This window comes from Macaca mulatta, chromosome 3 (genome assembly GCF_049350105.2).
Source record: "Macaca mulatta isolate MMU2019108-1 chromosome 3, T2T-MMU8v2.0, whole genome shotgun sequence".
NCBI classification, from domain to species: domain Eukaryota; kingdom Metazoa; phylum Chordata; class Mammalia; order Primates; family Cercopithecidae; genus Macaca; species Macaca mulatta.
The window spans coordinates 164,813,048-164,824,290 of record NC_133408.1 but is presented as its reverse complement, the minus strand read 5'-3'; the positions used below and the strand labels follow the sequence as shown (position 1 = coordinate 164,824,290).

Sequence of the window (11,243 nt, the reverse complement as noted above, 5' to 3'; positions counted from 1 at the left end):
TTTCTAAAGATAATGGTCTCTAGCTCCATCCATGCCCCTGCAAAGGACATGATCTTGTTCTTTATCTGAATTAGTCATAAATTCTTTGCCAAGGCCAGTATTGAGAAGGGTATTTTCTAGGTTTTCTCGTATAGTTTGACATCTGACATTTAAGTCTCTAATCCACCTCTAGGTAATTTTTGTGTATAGTAATAAGTAGGCATCCAGTTTCATTCTTTTAATATTAATCATAGTTAGTCTTCAGTAAGGCTGCTCAGAAAACATGTGTCTCCTGAAGTTAGGTTGGGCATGATTGACTGGAAAATCTAATGGGCAGAGATACCGGACAGCTGTGCCAGTGGTGCAAAATGAGCAAAAGAGAGGTTACTGCCATGCTAGGCATTACTTACGTCTGGTGCTTGCTTGTGGTAAAAAAGGCATGAGTGTTTCCAATGGACCTGTAGTGGGACATGTGAAAGAAAATTCAACTGAAGCCATTGTAGATGCTCTATAGGGAAAATAATGATAATGATAATGAATACTTACACCATGGTTCTACGGGATGGATAGATGGATAGATGAGATGGTCTGATAGGCATATTGATAGAAAGTTTCCTCTCAGCATATCCATGAAATTAGTTCTACTTATTATCATCCCCATTTTCAGATAAAGAAAATGAAGCAAGAGATATTAAATAACTTATACAAGTTCACATAACTAGTAAGCGGTAGAACGAGGATTTGAACTCCAGCACCCCAGTTCAGTTATCTTAAGCACCACACTATGCTGGACACACAGAGATAGTTTAAGTAAAGCAGACCACCAGAAAACCAGGAAGTGGGTAGCAGGAAGGTAGAAGGCCAGGCGGAGAAAATTGCATTACCTGCATCATGAGAATCTATGAAAGTGCACATGAGAGAAAGAGCTTTAAACATCTACCAGGCTCTGAAACAGAAAGCTAAGGCAGCCAAAGAAGTCATATCTTTTAGTCCCCATTTTTATCCCTTCTCCCATTTCCGGTTTGACCCTAGAAGATCTTGGAATAAAATATTAGCCTCTTTAGCTTTTCTTTATTCACCCACATGCTTTGGGAAAAAAAAAAAAAAAAACAGGATTAGTTTTTAAAACAGCTTAACTTATATTTGTCAGATTAATCTCTTATTCTAAGAAGGATTCACATTACTACTTGCAGTTTATCACAATTTGCAAATTTCTAGACTCTGTGGATGTGTGTCCTCGTTACAAAAATGATTATAGTTGGAAACTCAGGATGAATGAGAAAGAGGCCATGAATTTGTGGTTCTGTTTTCCTCCTCACAGTTTTTTCTTTGCCAGACCAATTAAATAAACAATCTGAGTTTCAATTCTAAAAATAAAACACACGCATTTACAGTTGCCCAAATATGTTTTCATTTTCACACATAAAAAGAAATACTACAAGGATTTAATTATAACAAGACTTTGACTTTTGCGGCAATATGGTAGGTTAGTTAATGTTTGTGTTCTTTCTCTAAAGAAAGAAATAAACTAGGACCCAGCAGGGCAGCCTGAATGCTGTCTAGCAGCTGTCACGCTGGAAATTTGTCGTATGGATTTCATAATAATAGAAATTAGCTGGCAACTCTTCAACACATCAGGCAAAAACGCTGCCATTCCTTTTAGAATTTTGTAGTGCAGAAGAGAAATGCTGGGGAAATTAGTGCAGTCTTATGGAGGTGATAATTGTTAAAGAAAATAAAAGGATTAATAGCAGCCTATAGTGTGAAATGTGCAATTTACTGCAAGAATCCATGAATGAGGGTCTAAAACACTACTTTCAAAGGAATAATACTGAAGGCACTCAACAGCTGCCTTTCCTTCATTCTACAGATATTTTAAACTTCAAAGTTTGGCTACTACAAGTGTTAGGCAGACAAAGACTGGCAGGATCCTGTTGGGAAATGATGCACAATGAGGTAGTTACTAAAATTAAGAGCAATGACATTAACCAACAAGGGTTTTTCCAAAGGAAGGTTATTCCAAATTCTTCTTGGAATGTCAGCCAAAATATCATATGTTACCTGAAATCTTCTAACTCTGAATATTAATTATTTAATCTAAAATTTCTCACAGAAAGAATATTTTTAAAAGATGCATTTTCATCTTTTTCCTGCCTTTGAGAATAGCTCTAAAAGGAGATAATAAATCCTACTTCAAATACAATTTGTTCCTCTAACATTTGGGGTTTAACCGATGAATTCTATTTATGGATTGATAAAATGGAAACAAAAAAATAGAACTCATCTGTCAATACCTAGTTCCCGTGTTCTCTCTTGTTTTTATACATCATAATGAAGAGTGACTTCAGCCTGGAACACTCTTTGATTTGAATCTCAATTTAGACATTCCTTCCTTTACAAATAGTTTCTTGATTCTTCCAAACATTAGAAATTTATGAGATAATTTTTGGCTGTTATTTTGTTTTTATTTGTCCATAAAATACATTGGGGCTAATGTTGGCCCAATTTTTTTTTTAACTTTTAAGTTCCAGAGTACATGTGTAGGTCTGTTACATAGGTAAACATGTGTCACGGGGGTTTGTTCTACAGATTATTTCATCACTGAGGTATTAAGTCTAGTACCCACCAGTTATTTTTCATTATCCTCCCCTCCTCCCAGCCTCCACCCTCCAATAGGCACCCATGTGTCCAGGAGTTCTTATCATTTAGCTCCCACTTAAAAGTAAAAATATGAAGTATTTGGTTTTCTGTTCCTGCATTAGTTTGCTAAGGATAGAATTTTTATGCTTTCGAAAATGTAGGATTTTTATAATAATATATTAGAAGAACATAAATGTTTAATATTCTTAATGTGCTTTCATAATATCATATATTTCTCCTCTCATAGTACTTAGCACACACTGTATTGGATGAATTTATTTAATTTTTCCCTTTTCCAATCTTATAAATGCTGAGAAAGCAAAGGACACTGATATACAGTAAGCTCTCCATAAATACATGGAATGAAATGATAGATAAATTCAAATAGAGTGTTTATAAAAATTCACATAGTAAAGTTCTGACTCAGAATACAATTAAGATTTTGGACAGCATTATAAAAATAAAAGCCAACCAAAGCACCAAAAATCAGAGAAAGATGGCTTACATAAACAAAACATTTAGAAGATACTTTTAAAATGTGGAAAATAGCAATGAATGTTAACAGTAGATGAAGAAAATTCAGAAAGTAAATTCATAAGCAATATGAAAATTGTGCTAGTTATTTTGTCATGATTTTTTAAAAAATATTAAATGAAGCCATCCATTTTGTAAAGGAAGTCAAAAACAGAAATACAGGAATCCAGAACAAAGAAAGATTCTTTTCTTGCCTCACGCAAGAAAAGAAATAAAATGTGATCTGTTAGAACTTGGGAAAGAAGTAGAAAGAAAGAAAAATAAATGCAAAAAGGAAGACAAAATTTGAAGGAATGCAAAGGAGAGAAGAAACATATAAAAATATATTGTAGGGGGCACAGATTATAAAAGTTGAAGTGTCAGGCACGAAGAATGGAAATAAAGACACAAATAGGAAAAATTAGAGAGACTCTAATAAATATAGAAGACAGGCAAAATAATAATAGGAGTCTTGAAAAAATGAATAAATATTTATACAATTCTAGAAAAATGTTATTAAATACACATACCAGAAGAACACACAGTCAGCTAGATAAGTGATCCAGAATGATTAATACTGAGTATAGTCATTAGACTTTAACAATACAGAAACAAATAGGAGGAAAAATATATGGTAGGATTCAAATTTCTCTGCAGCTATAGAAAATATCAGAATAGTATTGAGCAATATCTAAAGACAATTAAAAGAGAAAGCGTAAGCTCAGGCTTTATTAAAGCCAGGATATAAAGTATGAAGCCACATTTTGTAGGACCAGCTTCCCTGCAAATGTCATGTACAATAATTCTAGAAATATTGTCTCTATGAACTTTCTTAAGGCTCTATTTAGGGAATTGCCAAAGAAATCATGAAACGAAAAGTCAGTGAGACAGAAATAACCTAATTACAGAAATTTGACTAAAATAAAAATGGAACTTAAAGTGGGTCGAACCACACAATTTCAATTTCCATTGTTTCTTCTTTCCTCCTGCATCTTTGCATTTTCATCTGGAGTTTTTTTTTCTGCTCGAAGACCCTTTAGTGTTTTCTTTAGTGCTGTGTTACTGATTACAAATGTTCATGGTTATTGCTCATCCCAAAGTTTATATATTTCATTTTCATTCTCAATGAAATTTTTCACTCAATAAAGGATTTTGATTGGCATTTTTTTCCTGGCAAGAAGTTACTTGTCAGTGATCATTGCTGCTTTTAAGTTCATCTGTCTTCTTTAAATTCAGCTACTTTTAACATTTGCTTGTATTTCTCCTAAATTCGCATTATCTCTCTTCTGTCTCAAAATAATTCCACTTACATATCTTAGACTCTTATTTTCTGTTTTGAAGTGTCCATGCTCGTTCTGGGTATCTTCTTCTGACCAGTATATTATTAATAGTTCATAGATGCTACTCTCAACAGTATCTAATGGGCTGCTAAACCTTTATCACTTATTTCCAAATCTGACTATGATACTTTAGTCCTAAAAGTTCAACATTTTATAGTTCTCAGTTTTCTGCCAGATTTTCTAGTTTACATTATGTGTCCTTTAACAGAGTAAAATTGTTATTTTAGGGGTTTTGATAGATCAGTACCTGGAGCCCTGTGAATCTTTTCTGATGCGTGTTTCTGCTGGGTTTTGTTCAGTTGGTCTTTCCCCTTTATATACCTGGATATCTTGGATACTTTTATGTTCCAGACCTTGTTTTTGCAAAACTGGCTGCATAAATAATTTTTCTTGACCTAAGATAGTGTTACTTTCCTCTAGAGATGATTTATCTTTTGTTTCTGCCAGAGCAATATAAACATGGGATTGATTACCTTTTTCTGCTTTCAGAAACTGAAATATCCCAAAGCTGACTTGAGAGTTTACAAGGGTGTTTATCTGTCCAGTTGACCTTTACTTTTGGGTTGCAGCTTCTTGGAAGCCCTCCTCAAAGCGACAGGTATCCATCAGAGCCAAGCTCTCCTTGCACACTGATTTCTGCTCTGGTGATCTGTAATAGAATTAGAGTTGGATTCTTTTCTGATGCACTTCACAACTAATAACTACTAGCAGAGATTCAGTTACAAAAATAAAGAAGCTATTGAAGTACTGAAGGAAATTACGGAGAACTTTTATATAAACTTAGAGTGGAAAAAGATGATCTAACCATGACTTGCGATTCAGAACTCTCACAGAAAAGACTGATAATTTTTGCCATATAAAAAACTTTAAGAAAAACCTTTTTGCACATCAAGAAATACCATAAATTCAAAGAGCAACCCAGAAAAAATATTTATAATTCTGTCACAGACAAACATGGACTCTTGCTAGAATATATAAATCTCTAAAAATGAGAAAAAATGAAAAATGGGTAAGAGTTATGAAAATACAAAAAAATATAAGCAGCCTTTAAACACAAACAGATGCTCAAACTAACTAATAATGAAAAAAAAACAGGAGTTAAGCCTACTCTGAGGTGCCATTTTATTTTAACACATTGGCAAAAACTGAAAAGTTCAAGAAAACACTCCATCAGTGAGGCTATGGGAAAACAGGTATCCTCATATGTTACTGATTGGAGTAGATACTGGTGTAATTCTAATGAACAAAACTTTGTCAATAACTATCAAAATTGCAGAAATATTTCACACAACAATCAAACATATGACATATTTCTCACATATACTTGCATAGGTGAAAAATGATATACAGGTTGAGTATCTTGAATAAAAAAAAATCTGAAATGGTTAAAATCCTAAATTTTTTGAATGCCTATGTGGAGACTGAAAGTTTGCTGTTGTCTGTTGTTGCTGTTATTCAAAAGCAAGTATTCTGATGATGCTACTGTGCTGCTTTGTTACCCTGAACACATCATTTTTTCACTATATGAAGAGTGTCATATATATTACTGTTAAGTACTTATGTGGGAATAAGAGTAAGACAATGATTACTGTATTGGTAGCATATAAATTCAGAGTCAGTAATGATGGCAACCACAGATTGTTCACAAACGTGGCTGAGACAGTGACATCTTTGCTTTCTGATGGTTCAGGATACACAAACTTTGTTTCATGCACAAAATTATTTAAAATGTTGTATAAGATTACCTTCAGGCTATGTATAGAAGGTGTGTATTACACATAAATGAATTCGTGTAAAGACTTGGGTTTCCCAAGATATTTCATTAGGCATATGAAAATTTCCAAAATCCAAAATACAAAACACTTCTAGTCCCAAACATTTCAGATAAGGTATGCTCAACCTGTGTATGCACAAGCTTATTCATTGCAGCATATTGTCTAGTAGCAAAAATTTACATCTGTAATATTGAAATGTGCACCTGTATGAGACAGATCAAGTAAATTATGATTACTTTATGTGAACTCGGATCATTGTTTTTACTTTCATAGATATACCACAGGCCTAACATTTTTATTTATATATATATAATTATTATATATAAAAATAAATGCTTAATAACAATATACACTAAAATTAGTAACATAAATTAACACAAACTCTATAAGTAAGAAAAAAACTTTTGGAAGCATTCTACGTTGACTTTGTGTATTTCTGTACAAACAGGAAGAAAAAGAGCTTTGTCAAGAAAAGGAGAGAATGAGAAAGAGGTTCTATTGGAATATATCATCCAATAAGGTGTTTTAGGAGAGCATATGAGTGATGTGGTATATTTTATTTATAAGCCTTTCAATAATGGAAAATAATTGAATTCTCTTCAGAATCAAATGACAAATTTGGTGGAAATAAAATTCTTACATCAAAATATTTTTCCTTCAAACTTCCAAAGAAAAGACCTCTGCCACACCCAAGACTAGACCAGGTTACATACATATACTTACACACACACACATGCACACATACACACACACACTCACAAACACACCCCTTGCATTTCACCTTTCGTTGCAATATCATATATATAATTATTTCACTATGGAGTGGCTTCTCCACCATCCTGCAAATTCCATAATAATAAAGAATGTGCCTATTTTATTTGCATCTTTTTTCATATAGGTTTGTGTCAGATACAGATTAAGTGTACAATAAATGAATAAATGAGCAAATGAACAAATTCAAATAAATCCATAAAATGCCTATGTGTTTTTCTTTATTTTCTTCTGCTATTTATAATTAAAGCAAAAGTATCTAAGGAAAGGTACATTTTGCTCTGTAGTGAATACGCTGTATAGTCTAAGCATATGCTTAAAGGGTTTTTTAATTCTATTTTGAATTTAGTACAAATCTGTCTGTTCATGAAGCGTTTTACGGTCTGTTTTTTGTTTGGTTGGTTTTTTTTTTTTTGTTTGTTTGTTTGTTTGTTTCTTGAGACAAGGTCTTGCCATGTCACCTTGGAGTGACATGGAGTGCAGTGACACAATCACGGCTCACTGCAGCCTCGACCTCCTGGGCTCAAGGGATCCTCCTCCCTTAGCCTCCCAAGTAGCTGGGACCACAGGTGCACATCACCATGCCCAGCTAATTACCCTGTCTCTACAGTCTGTATTATAGAACATTTTTAAAAATTTGGAATAATTTGGATTCTAAGGTTAATTATGTCCATTATTAATGCAAGATTTTGGGCAAAAGTGTAAATAACAATAATAGCTAACACAGAGACACAGAGTGCTCCCTTATGTGTCAGATACCTTTCCAGGAGCTTTATTAAACATACAAGTTAATTCCAAATTAATTCTGTGATGTTATGTTAATTTTATATCGATGAGTCATCTGAAACAAGCAGAGGTTAAGAAAGTTGTCCAAAGTAAGGAAGCCATGTGGGAGAGAAGAGACTCTTTTTTTTTCAATGTTCAGTTTCCTTTAATGACCCCCGTCTCCCTGAAGGGGCAGATGCAGGCAGCTAGGCATTGGCAAGAGATGTTCACTTGAAGATCGTGCCCTGATTGAAGTCTTGGCCAACATGCTGGAAGGCCCCCTCCCAGGAAAAGTACTCTCGAACTTTCCCTATGAATATATTTGGATTCCAAGTGTCTCCTCGCTGCCAGGATCCAGTTTCCTCCGTGTGTATGATTCATAGTCCACCTGCCAATTTGCACTCAGAGGAAAGGCAAGCTCCTGGCCTCGGAAGACCCAGACTCTAGAAATGGATCTGCTATTGTTGGTTCCAAAGGGGATGAAACTGGTGAAGGCATTCTTCCTCAGCTTGTCCAGTCGCTGGAACATTCCAGTGATGAGATTGCAGCTCATGAAGATCTGACTGAGTGAGTTCATCAGGGCAGCGATACTCTGAGTATCACAGGGACTAGCCATCCTCATCAAAGTGCTCCCAAAAATATGGCAGTGCCACAGGGAGTGTGTCCTTATTGGAGTCCTTGTTGCTTAAATTCATCCAACACGGCCAGGTGCGGCAGCTCACGCCTGTAATCCCAACATTTTGGGAGGCAGAGGCTGGCGAATCACGAGGTCAGGGGTTCGAGACCAGCCTGACCAACATGATGAAACCCCATCTCTACTAAAAATACAAAAAATTAGTTGGGCATAGCGGTGGGTGCCTGTAATCCCAACTGCTCAGGAGGCTGAGGCAGGAGAATCGCTTGAACCGGGGAGGTGGAAGTTGCCGTGAACCAAGATCGCGCCACTCACTGTACTCCAGCCCGGGCGACAGAGTGAGACTCCGCCTCAATCAGTCAATCAGTCAATCAATCAATCAATCAATCAATATTCATCCAACACAAAGGTACTCTTGGGCAGGTGAGCGGAGGGGTCCTTGGCCTTAGGCTCAGTGGCCAGCACCTGCTTACATTCATCCATCACCTCCTCAGGAGCAGGGGCAGCCGCCATTTCCTTCTCCTTCCACTCAGCCTGGGGCTCTGCTTCTCTTCCTGTGATCCCTGCTTTTTCCGTGGGGTGTCCTTTTTAGGTTGCCTCTCGGCAAACTTTTTAGCATCAGACTGGGCCATCTTCTCACAAAGGTTCACGTTCCCCAAGACAGCCGGGAACTGAGACTGGTTAATGCAGGTGAGGGATCAGCGGTTATAACATGTAATATATACAAATAAATACATATAATATATTATATTATTTTAATGTTTTAAAATATATTACAAAATATTTTATATTTTGTATATAATATATAAATTATATACAGATGAAATAACGTACATTTTATATATAATTATATATTATAATAATGATATTATAAATATAAAATATATTACAAAATTGGGAAAGGCTTGGTGGAAAGAAGGTTCTATGACCTGCTTATACAGCCGTAACAGGGTGCAGACGACTGTGACGTCAGCCAGTCACTCATTCACCCACCAGAAAAGTCCTCATCTTCAAGTGAGCGTCCAGCAGCCCCAGAATTCGTCTCACTTCCTGCTTTGCATTCTGAGTGGCCTGCTTGTTGTGGTGCCTGATGCCCATGCTGGGAAACACCCAGGTCCTGGCTGGGGGCGCTCTACCGCTATCAGCAAAGCTCACCCATTGCGCCACCTACTGCTTCGGGTGTACTTCCCTGCAGCAACTCATTGCTCCATAGTAGGTAATGGCATTGCTCTCAAACACACAGAACCCACAATCACCCTCAAATGCTGGATACTTGCCAGCAAGAAATTTGCAGAGAAATTCAGGGGTGCGATTGGTTTGGCCAAAGTGGAAGTGGGGTGGTGTGGACAGCGCATGGACCTGAGCCCCGCTGTACTGAGCAGCAATGAAGGCCCTGAAGGCCCTCTAGTTTTCGGGATATGTGTACAGGGTCCCAGCTGCCATGGTGATTCCGCAAAGAAAGGGGCAAGAAGAGATTCTTTCTGAGGTTTAAGATACATACCATCTACATGTACTTAAAATATATATTCAGATGCATAGAAAAGACATGCAAAAGAAGCTCAGTAGAGGCTACTTCCGGAGAGGACTGCAGGACTTAGGATCTACAGTGAGAGGATTAATAGTTTACTATAAATGTTTATCTTTGTATTGTTTGAAAGGTTTACTATGTGCATATGTCATATTGTCAGTTAAAAGAAGAGACACAGCAAATCCTACCTACCCTGAAATGTGTGTTTTGTTCCACTTGGCAAGAAATGCCAAATAAAGGGAGGAAAGCCAAGGCCCAAATTGTCAATATCATAGTCTTGCACATGGCCAGTCCTGTATAGCAAAGAAAGTATTTCGGATAATTTATAAACATCGAAGTGTGTATTTTATACATTTTATATCTATGCCTTTGGAGAAAAATATATTACAAAACAAAGTGTAACTTGTATCACTTTATTTGAATTATTTTACATGTTGATTTACTTTAGAAAGCCATTGTGAAATGTGCTTCTACTGTAATATGTGACTGTGTGTTGGTCACTTTATTAATAGAATAATTGCATTGTGCTTTTTTTTTCACATGTACTGCCACTCAAAAGTATTTCTTTGAAAACAGCACTGACTTGGACACAGGGAGGGGAACAACATACACTGGGGCCTGTTGGAGGAGGGTGTGGGTAGGGGAGAATACTAGGGAAAAGTGCTAATGCATGCTGGGCTTAATACCTAAGTGATGGGTTGATAGGTGCAGCAAACCACCACGGCACACATTTACCTAGGTAACAAACCTGCACGTCCTGCACATGTACCCCAGAACTTAAAAAAAATTAAGAATTGTTAAAAAGATGCAATACCAATAATTACTCTATGACAACAGGAGTAAGCTAAGACTGTCCCAAGCATATCAGATAGCTTTTGCTACATAGCATACTAGCCGTTGGATTTAAACAACAATACATTTTTTTAATTTCATGATTCTATGGGTCGCTTAGGAGGATTTTGTGGCTTGGGCCTGCTTGGCTGATTTTCTCTGGACTCATAGACAGAATGCAGGCCAGTTGGTGGCTGAATGATCTAAGATAGCTTCTGAATCATTCTAGGCTCACAGCTCTGGCAGTTGTCAGCAAATGTGCAGCTTGTCTTATTATCCACAGGGTTGGCTCTTCCACATGATAACTATGGCATTCTACAGGCAACAAAAGTTGAATCTAAGACCTCTTGAAGCCTGGGCTCATAACTCATACATCTTGTACCTCATCATTTTTACTATATTTGATGTATTAAGGAAAGTGACAAGGTCAGTCCCAGATTTAAAGAGTGGAGAAATAGACTCCACCA

The 11,243-nt window shown here is 36.4% G+C and overlaps 1 pseudogene; it reads right to left on the bottom strand.

Annotated features, from left to right (window-relative positions):
• Positions 1-8,010: 8,010 nt before the first annotated feature.
• On the bottom strand, positions 8,011-9,879 carry LOC696871 (elongation factor 1-gamma-like; annotated as a pseudogene).
• Positions 9,880-11,243: the final 1,364 nt, after the last annotated feature.